The 8904-nt window shown below is 41.0% G+C and overlaps 1 long non-coding RNA gene across 1 annotated transcript; it reads left to right on the plus strand.

The window, feature by feature from the left end:
• The first annotated feature begins 449 nt into the window (after positions 1 to 449).
• LOC118802454 lies at positions 450 to 8654 on the plus strand. The gene is made up of 4 exons (XR_005006673.1): positions 450 to 543; positions 645 to 701; positions 2100 to 2185; positions 8255 to 8654. It is a non-coding gene; the product is annotated as an uncharacterized LOC118802454 (long non-coding RNA).
• Positions 8655 to 8904: the final 250 nt, after the last annotated feature.

Below are 8904 nucleotides of genomic sequence, written 5' to 3' on the forward strand. Positions count from 1 at the left end.
AGTCAATATAATATTTACATTTCTGGATATGATATATTGCTTTAAAAAAAAGCCTTAAAATAAAAATAAGTAAAAATGAAAATATTCACTTAACTTCATTTAGGCAAAATGTTGACCCTGCTCGTCATGTAATACTTTTCTATTTGAATATTCTGTGTCCTTGTTTTTTGTCACATTGAAGCCCCAAACTAGTCCCTTGTCGCTCAACGCTGCTCCAAATTAAAAGTCGCAAAGACTACATTCCCCGCTCTGCGAGGATGTGCAGCGGGGATATTTCTCATCAAAGGAGAATTGTGGGATTTGAAGTGTGTTGCGCGTTGCCCAGGACACTCTTAAGGCATTCCGGTGGCAGGAGGGCCAGTGGGTGAAATATGAGGGCGGAGCTTCCTCTGCTTGGCAGATAGATGCCTTGTGAACTTAAAGGCAAAGTAATCAACTTGAACATAAATCGCAACACTCAACTTCACAGTCGTACGCCACCGTACGTCCTGGACCGTAGTAGCCCTCCTTTCATGATACAGACATGGCGTTCTTTACAAGGCAGTCAGTATAAAAGTGCATCTTCGACATTTCCCCGAGAGCTGCGCATAAATCTGTGAAGCGAGTGCATTAATCCGTTGTTTGCTTTTTTCGTTTGTGGTCAGGTAAGCTCGAGTAGCCTAAACTTGAGGTCTGAGTCTGATGCGATGGTGCTCTGCACGGTAAGCTGCACTTTTGTACGGATGCTTTTCAGTATTAGGTCAGATCATTTAAAATGTGATTAACAAATTACACGTCCGTGTTGCTTTTAGATTATTGGTAGACTTGTTTTGTTTTGACCATGTTTTAAAGACCGACAGGAGAAGAATGCACCGTCATTAGCAAATCGATAATAATCATTTAAAATAATAGTAATACTAATGTGTAAAATCAGATTTGCCACTGAAATGCAAAACATGCCATCAACGCGAAACTGTGGGCTAAAGTGAATAAGGACGGCTGTGCTAGGCTGCTCTTTGCAACAGTCATTGTGCCAAGGCTAAAAATATGTAACAGCCTGTGCCCTTCTCCGAGCGACCCTTTGTTTTTCTGTTGTGCAGTAGAGTAGGGTGATAAAAGACGTTTCTCAGATGTTTCTCAGGGAATGTAGGGCTTGTCAGTGCTGAGACCGTTTTTCGATTAATACAAAAATGATAGGAAAAGATTATGAGGCGTTTTTCGTATGAATCACGTTTTCCACACCGGTTCAAAACTGTAGGCTAATTTATTTCCCCTTTAAGAACTCGGGCGGTGCGGGGGGGAGGGGGCGGGGTCGAGCGCCCCAGCTGCTGAATTTCGGCCAATTAAAAGCCTTCGACCTCTTTCACGATTCGCCCTTCTGAGAGTGGGGCGGGGCTCCGCGCTCCAGCGGTTTCCACGGCAACCGCTCGGCTTGACCTCCACACTCCCCCTCGGGCGAGACTGGTTTCCATAACAACGACTGTAGCCTATCTGTTCCCGTAAAGCTGCTTCCTACAAAAACTGTCCAAAAATGTGGAGAGTTTGAAAAGTTTGAACATTAGGGTCCATTAAATGATCGCACTCTCTTAAACCGTGTTTGTGCGCATGCTGGGGAACAAAAAGGTGGGGGCAATGTATAAACAGGCGGACAAATACAGATTAGGGTACTGTGAATAATTTAGTTCTTCACAAGTAGATGCTCGTTATTATGTTTAGTCACCGATTAGACAAACTGACATTAAGATGTGATGTTTGTAGGGCTCATATGCTGTTCTTTTAGGATCTCTCTTCCATCGTACACGCACAGACGCTCCCTCTCTCCCCCACACACAAAAGCACAGGCGCTGCGGCCCTTGCACGCACGCTCTCTCTCTGTCTCTCTCTCAGCCTCACCCAGGAGAACACGCACTCACTATATCTCTTTCTCATACACACCTAATCACTCTCTCTTTCTCTAATAACCTACCTTAATATTCTCTCTCTCACAAACACACACACACACAAACGTTCTTTTTCTCCTTTTGTAACACTCTAACACACACATGCTCTGTTTCTCTCTCTCTCTCTCTCTCTCTCTCTCTCTCTCTCTCTCTCTCTTTCTTTCTCTATCTATCTATCAGCTCCCCTTTTCATGTAGGTTTGGAGCTGAACTGGAATTTCGACTTCCTGTGACCTGTCGAGACTCATCTGCCTGCCCGGACTGAGGGTGTGTTCGGTGGGGGTGGGGAGGAGGGGGGGGGCGCACGTAAAGAGGGGGCATAATTGGGAGAGATGCGGAGAGTGGAAGAAAGAGGGAGCTGTATCTCTCTCGGACACACACGGCACACTGCGGAATCTTTTATTTAAGGCCTTCACAGTTGATCTCTTCAACACTCTTAGATATAACATTGTCTAAACTGTATGTTTTACATTCTTCAGGCGCAATTACGGTTAATATCGTAAAGGTACGATTAGCACCTCTTAGTACACGGTGGACATGCTCATAAAATCAATTTATAACATGACAATAACAACTAAACATCAGCCCTGAAAAAAATTACACTGACTTGAGTCACAAAGCAGAAAACTGGACAAGACTGGTTTGGTAGACGCTGTTTGGGGTTAGTTTATAGGTCAAATGCACTAGCTTACCCGCATATTTATGAATGAACAGAATACAACCTGCCAACTTATTTATTTCCCTTTGTGGTCAAGGACGAGGGACGTTCAATCTCTCTTTCTCCCACAAAACAAGGAATTTACATGTTTATGCCCTTGTACACTGTAATATCTTTAACCCTATTCCACAGCGGTAGTACATAAGGTGGTGAAACATCCTAGCTAAACTAGCTAAAGCTAGAAGAGGCCCTACAGCTCGTTATCTCAAACCGAATCCACAGTCTCCGTTAACCAAAAAGAAAATACAACGTTTTGTTAAAAAATAACCAAAAACGATGACCAGTCAGATGTCCCACAATGTCAAAAAGCTCACATTTTCTATCTTGCTGGGGGCATTTGGTCCCTACAAAGAGGCAGAAACCAGGCCACACGAACGCAAGCGCGCGCGCACAAATACCGCCCACGCGGGCCCGCGCGCTCAGAAGGCTCGAGGAGGCAGCGCTTCGCTAGCAGCAGCTAACAGACCGCGCCAAGGAGAGAAAGCCCATCTCCCCAAAAACACATTTACGTGAGGTAAAAACACAACAACACGTCGTTTCATCAGCTTCCGCACATTTCAACGGTTTGTAATGCCTAGGCGGTCTTAAGGGGGATTCATATTTTCATAATTTTAGGGGTCTTTTGCGTCATGACAGTGATGAGTGTAACGACGCTGCTCTTCCCCTCGTCTGTTTTCTCCTGTTTTCGCTCTCCTGCAGAGGGCCCATTTCCCTCTGATGTCCATTGCCAAACAGCGTCAGCGTTAGACTGTCCATGATGGCACATTTCAAATCAACAAGGGAACAGAAAAAATCAGTTTCTAAAAGAATATTTTCAAATGGCTTCTTAGTCATTTTGTGCCTGACATTTGCAAATTGAATAGCTCGCATGTAGGCTGTATATAATAATATAAATATATGCAGTACCACACTTTTTCTGTATTACTGTGCAGTTTTAAAACAAGATGATTTTGACTTAAAGCGCTCATATCCTACAATTTTGTTGTCCGCTTGTCCACTTGTGTTGCTTAAGTACCTTTGCAGTTATCATTCATTTTTACACAACCATTTTGCAACCTCTTTTTATTACTTAGAATTAAACAGGCTGTTTTCGTTACTGTATCTTTAAGACTGATACATGTAAATGACCTCTGTTTTGATTTGTTACTCTGTATTGCCTCTCAATCAAAAAACATTCAAGGTTGAAACACACCTCATATCTTTAGTGGGAATGGCCAGAACTTAACTGCTGTAGCCTGAATAGGAGCATGTATACAAAAGTGTTGGTTTTTGTGACATCACAAAAAACAATTAATTTAAAACAGGTTGTTTGTGGACTGTGTGGAAAAGGGCTTAAACTGTCCTTTTTTAACTTCAGCAGTGTTCACATTAGAGGTCTGCTAACTGACCTCTCGAGTTGGGCATGTTTTCTAATGATTTTTCATGTAGTAGATTTCACATACTCTCACACATTTCTCACTTTCTTTATCAGAAGACGGTGAGTGGTTTTGTCTGCCAGGTACGATTGGCATTTCCACAAAAATACACTAACAATAAATACCGTTTACAGTGTATTACAGTTGTGCAAAATATCACTTTATCCCAGGATCAGGTTTGTGTTTCAAATTTACTTTCTGCTTCGGGCTTCAATTTCACACCTGTACAGACCTCCAGTTTACATACTAAATCAAACTCTTACTTCAAAATGGAGGAAAGTTATCCATGATATGGGCTCTTTAAGCTTGATTTAGACAGACTTCTTCAGCCTGTGCGGTGCCTGTAATTATTTATCAATGCCACTATTCCTTCGTTAAGAACGAGAGCATATTCCCCATAAGTCTACCCATCTGAGGACACACGTTTGTGTCAAGTGATTGTTAGAGCTCTAATTCTGAGGTGCTAGCCTATTTGTAGCTGAGGGTTAGCTGCTGCTGTAGGGAGTGTCCCTGCACTGAGGAAACAGCTCAGGAAGTGGTGAGTGAGCTGGCTGTGTGTGTGTGTGTGTGTGTGTGTATGCTTGCCGTCCTGCCTTAATGCACTCCCTCTACTGGTGTCCACTCTGTCACCCTCGCACTGAGACTTAGAGCTGTACAAATCCACCAGCAGAGGAGACAGGAGGAAGGAGGAATACAGGAGTAGCCCTTCATGTACTTAATATTGAAAGAAAAACCAGTACAGTATTATGTTGATTGGCTGCACTTTCCCAAGTCAGTCACTCTCTTTCTTATTTATGTAAAATATGCAGTCTTGTACTTCTTTTTTTGTCCCATGAAGGACACGTATGCAGTTTTCTCCAATTTCATGTTGTGGTTTGAAAGTGAGAGGGTTGAAATGACATTATTGCATCCAGAGCAAAAGAGGCATTTCCTGTTGTAAGCTAACAGAATTAACTAGACATGTTGGCTAAAAACAAAAGAGCATTTTTGTTTCAGATGTAGTCAACTGTTTTTGAAAAAAGTTAAAAGTTTCTTTTTTTTTCCTTTCATTTTTTAAAACAATGCTCATGTTTTCAGGTTTGGTTTTAAACATTAACACTTTTGCGATAGAGAAAGAGAGAAATCTGAGTTTGTAGAATCAGGTCACAGAATTCCTGAAGCATGTTCGGGAAATCTGGAACACCCGGAATTCCAGAGGAGGGGCCTGCGCGAGAGAGCGCTCCATAAACAAATACTGCAGCAAACGCTAATAGAACCCACATGCTTGCGCTCACGCAGAGGGGTGGATGCTGGGAAGGAGCGGGTACTTTCCAAGTCCTTTCCTGGAGAAACTCTGCTCTGGCTACTCAAACGCTTCAGCTTGCAGTAGAGTTTGCGTTCTGTAGCAGTGCAGCTACTTATACTTTAAACTCATTCATACTCCCACACACTGGTTAAATATGCAAGGTACTGCTGCTTTAACATCCACATACGATTGTTTGGCTCTGTTCTTTGTCAGAATATGATTGGTGAACCAAATAAGGCAGAATTTGTCCAAGTCAGGTTGAACTGGATCTGGTGAGATTCTGTTCTGTTGCTTTGCAGTGGAGCAGTGAATGGCCATTAACATGTCACCCCGAAAAAGGCTGCTAAAGTAATAAGTGCAGGCTGACTCTCAGTTTTTCTCCAGTGGATGTGTTCTCAGCAGCCTTTCTTACAGCCGTGCTTGTGATGCTGTAGGACGGTTTGTTGAGAGTAGGAATCTAGGGCAGAGGGTGTGCCCTCCACTGTAGTCAGATGTTTAATCTAGTCTAGTTTGTCCAATCCAGTCTAGTTGGTATGAGCATTTGTATGTTGTGGTACACGTTTTTAACCATTTATCACATGGAATGCCCTTCCTAGCAGCTTTTGTGCACACACATCTTTATTTGTTGGAGTCGTTTGGAACAGATTCTTCTGTTACACAAACAGTACAGACCACACAAAGGACAAAATGAACTTGCACATTGCGTTCTTGTGCCAAAAACAAGGTATAAGGTAACATAATTAAGCCTTTGTTTATGGCAATGTTTCATCAACAGCTTCTTTTTCACAAAAAGAATAAAACCCAATGTGTCAGTTGAAGGAACTTTTTTTTTCATGTGAACTTTTCTTGCATTTCTTGTGTCAAATTTTGAGAAGTTATCGTAATTTTTCAGTTCATGTTGAATTTGTGTGCATGAGAATAGAAGCCAATCACTGAGAACTGGCAGCAGTTAAAATAACTCAAAATAAGGCAAATATATCCCAGGCTTTGAAACTGAGCTCCTAGCCAAAGGATGTAACTCGTCATGCTGGGTTAACCCCTCTAACCTGAGAGTGTAGGTTAAAGTAACCCAGCATGCGTAGTGTAATGTTTACCCAGCACCTGGGTACAAAATGACCCAAATCAAACAGTCCAGAAGTTTTATAATGCAAATCTTCACTTCAAAATGTGTTAATTCAGCTTGAGTCATGTATTTTGAGGTCATTGTCATACTAATGTAGAATGTTAATCATTAGAATGAACGCAAATAAACATAAATACAGTAAAAAGTAAAAAGAAAAAAGTTAATATCTTATGAGCTAGTTTGAAAAACTAAGTTTGGTCCAAGATTTCTCCCTTACAAGCACACCTGATTTAACTTAATGAAGCATTGATTAGCCAAACCAGGTACTGGATGAAAATTATAAATAACACTTGGCTGCTGGAGAGGTTTGGAACTGGTTAAACAAGCACAGACATATGTAAAATCAATAGTTATTGTTTTAATGTTATTTCTATTTATTATAATAATAGCAATTTCTGACCATATTCGTGCTTGCTGCCCAGATGAACAGTGTTTTGAATCTAATTTCCTCAGGTGCCTAAAAGTTCTTTCCACAGTATTGTAGAAATACAAAATAAAGCTACATAATGGTTCTTGGCTTGGACATACAGTTAGGAAAAAGCTTTAATTAGTATAGAAACTTTATATTATATGAAAACTCTTTACATTTCAAAAAGGTTCCTGAACCACATAAATGTCATTTACAAAAATAGATGGGAACCATCTATTGAAACAATCCTTAGGAAACCAAAATGAATGAGAAAGATTAGGAATGTAGTTATAGATTAGCTTTCTGTGTGTGTGTGTGTGTGTGTGTGTGTGTGTGTGTGTGTGTGTGTGTGTGTGTGTGTATGTTTATGAGAGAGATTGAGAATGTAGTTATAGATTAGCTTTTGGTGTATGTGTGTGTGTTCTATGTGAGTGCTCCTCAATTCAGTACTGAGGGTGTGGGTGCGCTGTTTGAACTCAGTGGTTAAGCTGTTAGCCTCTGATGAATGCAGGGGGAGCTCAGTCTCCTCTTTGAAGTCTGACACGGCAGTGGTGGTAGGGGGGTTATCCCTCCCACCAGGAGGGGCCTGGGCAAAAAAAAGAGAGAGAAACTTTCCTGCCTTGTTTTTGTGAGGAACACTAGAGGTCCAGCTTGCGTCTCAGATGCTCAGAAATGTCTGTTATAATTCCTACTTTAATTACTCATTCAAAGTAATGCTACAGCTTCTCAGTATGGGCATCTTAATGGCATGAGCAAGTCTTCAACCCCTTTAACTCTAAGTATTTGTATGTGGGCCCACACTTCAATTCCTCATAACCACTTTTACTGCGTTATTAATTTCACATTATATTGATTTGGTATGTGTGTGACAGGCTACACTATTTAGATACAACAGGTATAGTTTTTTTTTTTTAATAGATCTGACACTAGCATAGTGGCAAATTTGTTGTTGTTCCATCTGCCTAGGATTGATAACTACAACAATGTAGCCAACTCAGGAGCATTTTAAACAGGAAACTGAACAATATATCACTACTCTAAGCAAAGTGTGCTTCAATTTCACATTAGATTAAATGGGATTCTTGCCAACATGCGGTAAAACTTGTCTGACCTCGCAGAAGTAGCTACAAAAGAATGCATTTGAAGCCTGAATAGGTCAATTCATAGTAGTTACTAAATCATAAACCTTAAGATTAATGACTGAGTAATAAGCCTAAGGTTTAAGAGGTCAACGATTAATAAGATAAAAAGTACAATTTTGCTAAAAATGCATGATTTGAGTTTCTTGTGTTTATGCTTATCTTTGTGTCTGTCAAAGAAGGCTGAATGGGGGAAGTCCCTTAACACTCAGACCTCCCGAACTGTCTCTCTCTCTTTCTCTCTCAGTCTTTCTTGTACGCACACACACACTCAGAGACATGCTGAGTCGTGTTAAGGAGCCACCTCAAAGTAGAGTGGAGGCCCAGGTGTGCAGCAGTGGTTGGGGGTGGGACGGGTACAGGCAGGCCTGTGCCGGATCCCCTGGCAGGCGGAGGTGCTCCCTGTGCTGGCTTGTTTCTCCCTCTTCCCTCTTCTACTATGTCTGCAAGCATAAACACAGGTCATAGATGTGGCTCCCTTGAAAGATACTGTCTTCTTGCTTTCTTTCTTTCTTTCTTTCTTTCATGTATGGTTTAAAAAAAGTTACAAAAGTCACAAAACTATATAAAGTCACAAAACTATATACAAAGGCCACAATAAACAGCCCTGTTAACCCCTTAAAGTGCAGGCCCAGTTAATAACCCCTCAAACCTCAGTTATTGATCTTAAGACTTATTCACTAAGCTAAGTACTGTGTATTATTCAGTATCTACTATGAATGTTTTGTGTATGTTATGTAGTAAAGAGAGTGAGTGAATTAAAATACCTTTAGGTTTAAGGGCTTAATCTTAAGACTTATTATTCCTTAGACTAACTACTATCAATTATTTAGCAGCTACTATGATACTTATATGTACGTTAGTTATAAGAGTGAGGAAATGAGGAGTGCACCATAT

This window comes from Colossoma macropomum, unplaced genomic scaffold, assembly GCF_904425465.1.
Source record: "Colossoma macropomum unplaced genomic scaffold, Colossoma_macropomum, whole genome shotgun sequence".
Classification (NCBI taxonomy): domain Eukaryota; kingdom Metazoa; phylum Chordata; class Actinopteri; order Characiformes; family Serrasalmidae; genus Colossoma; species Colossoma macropomum.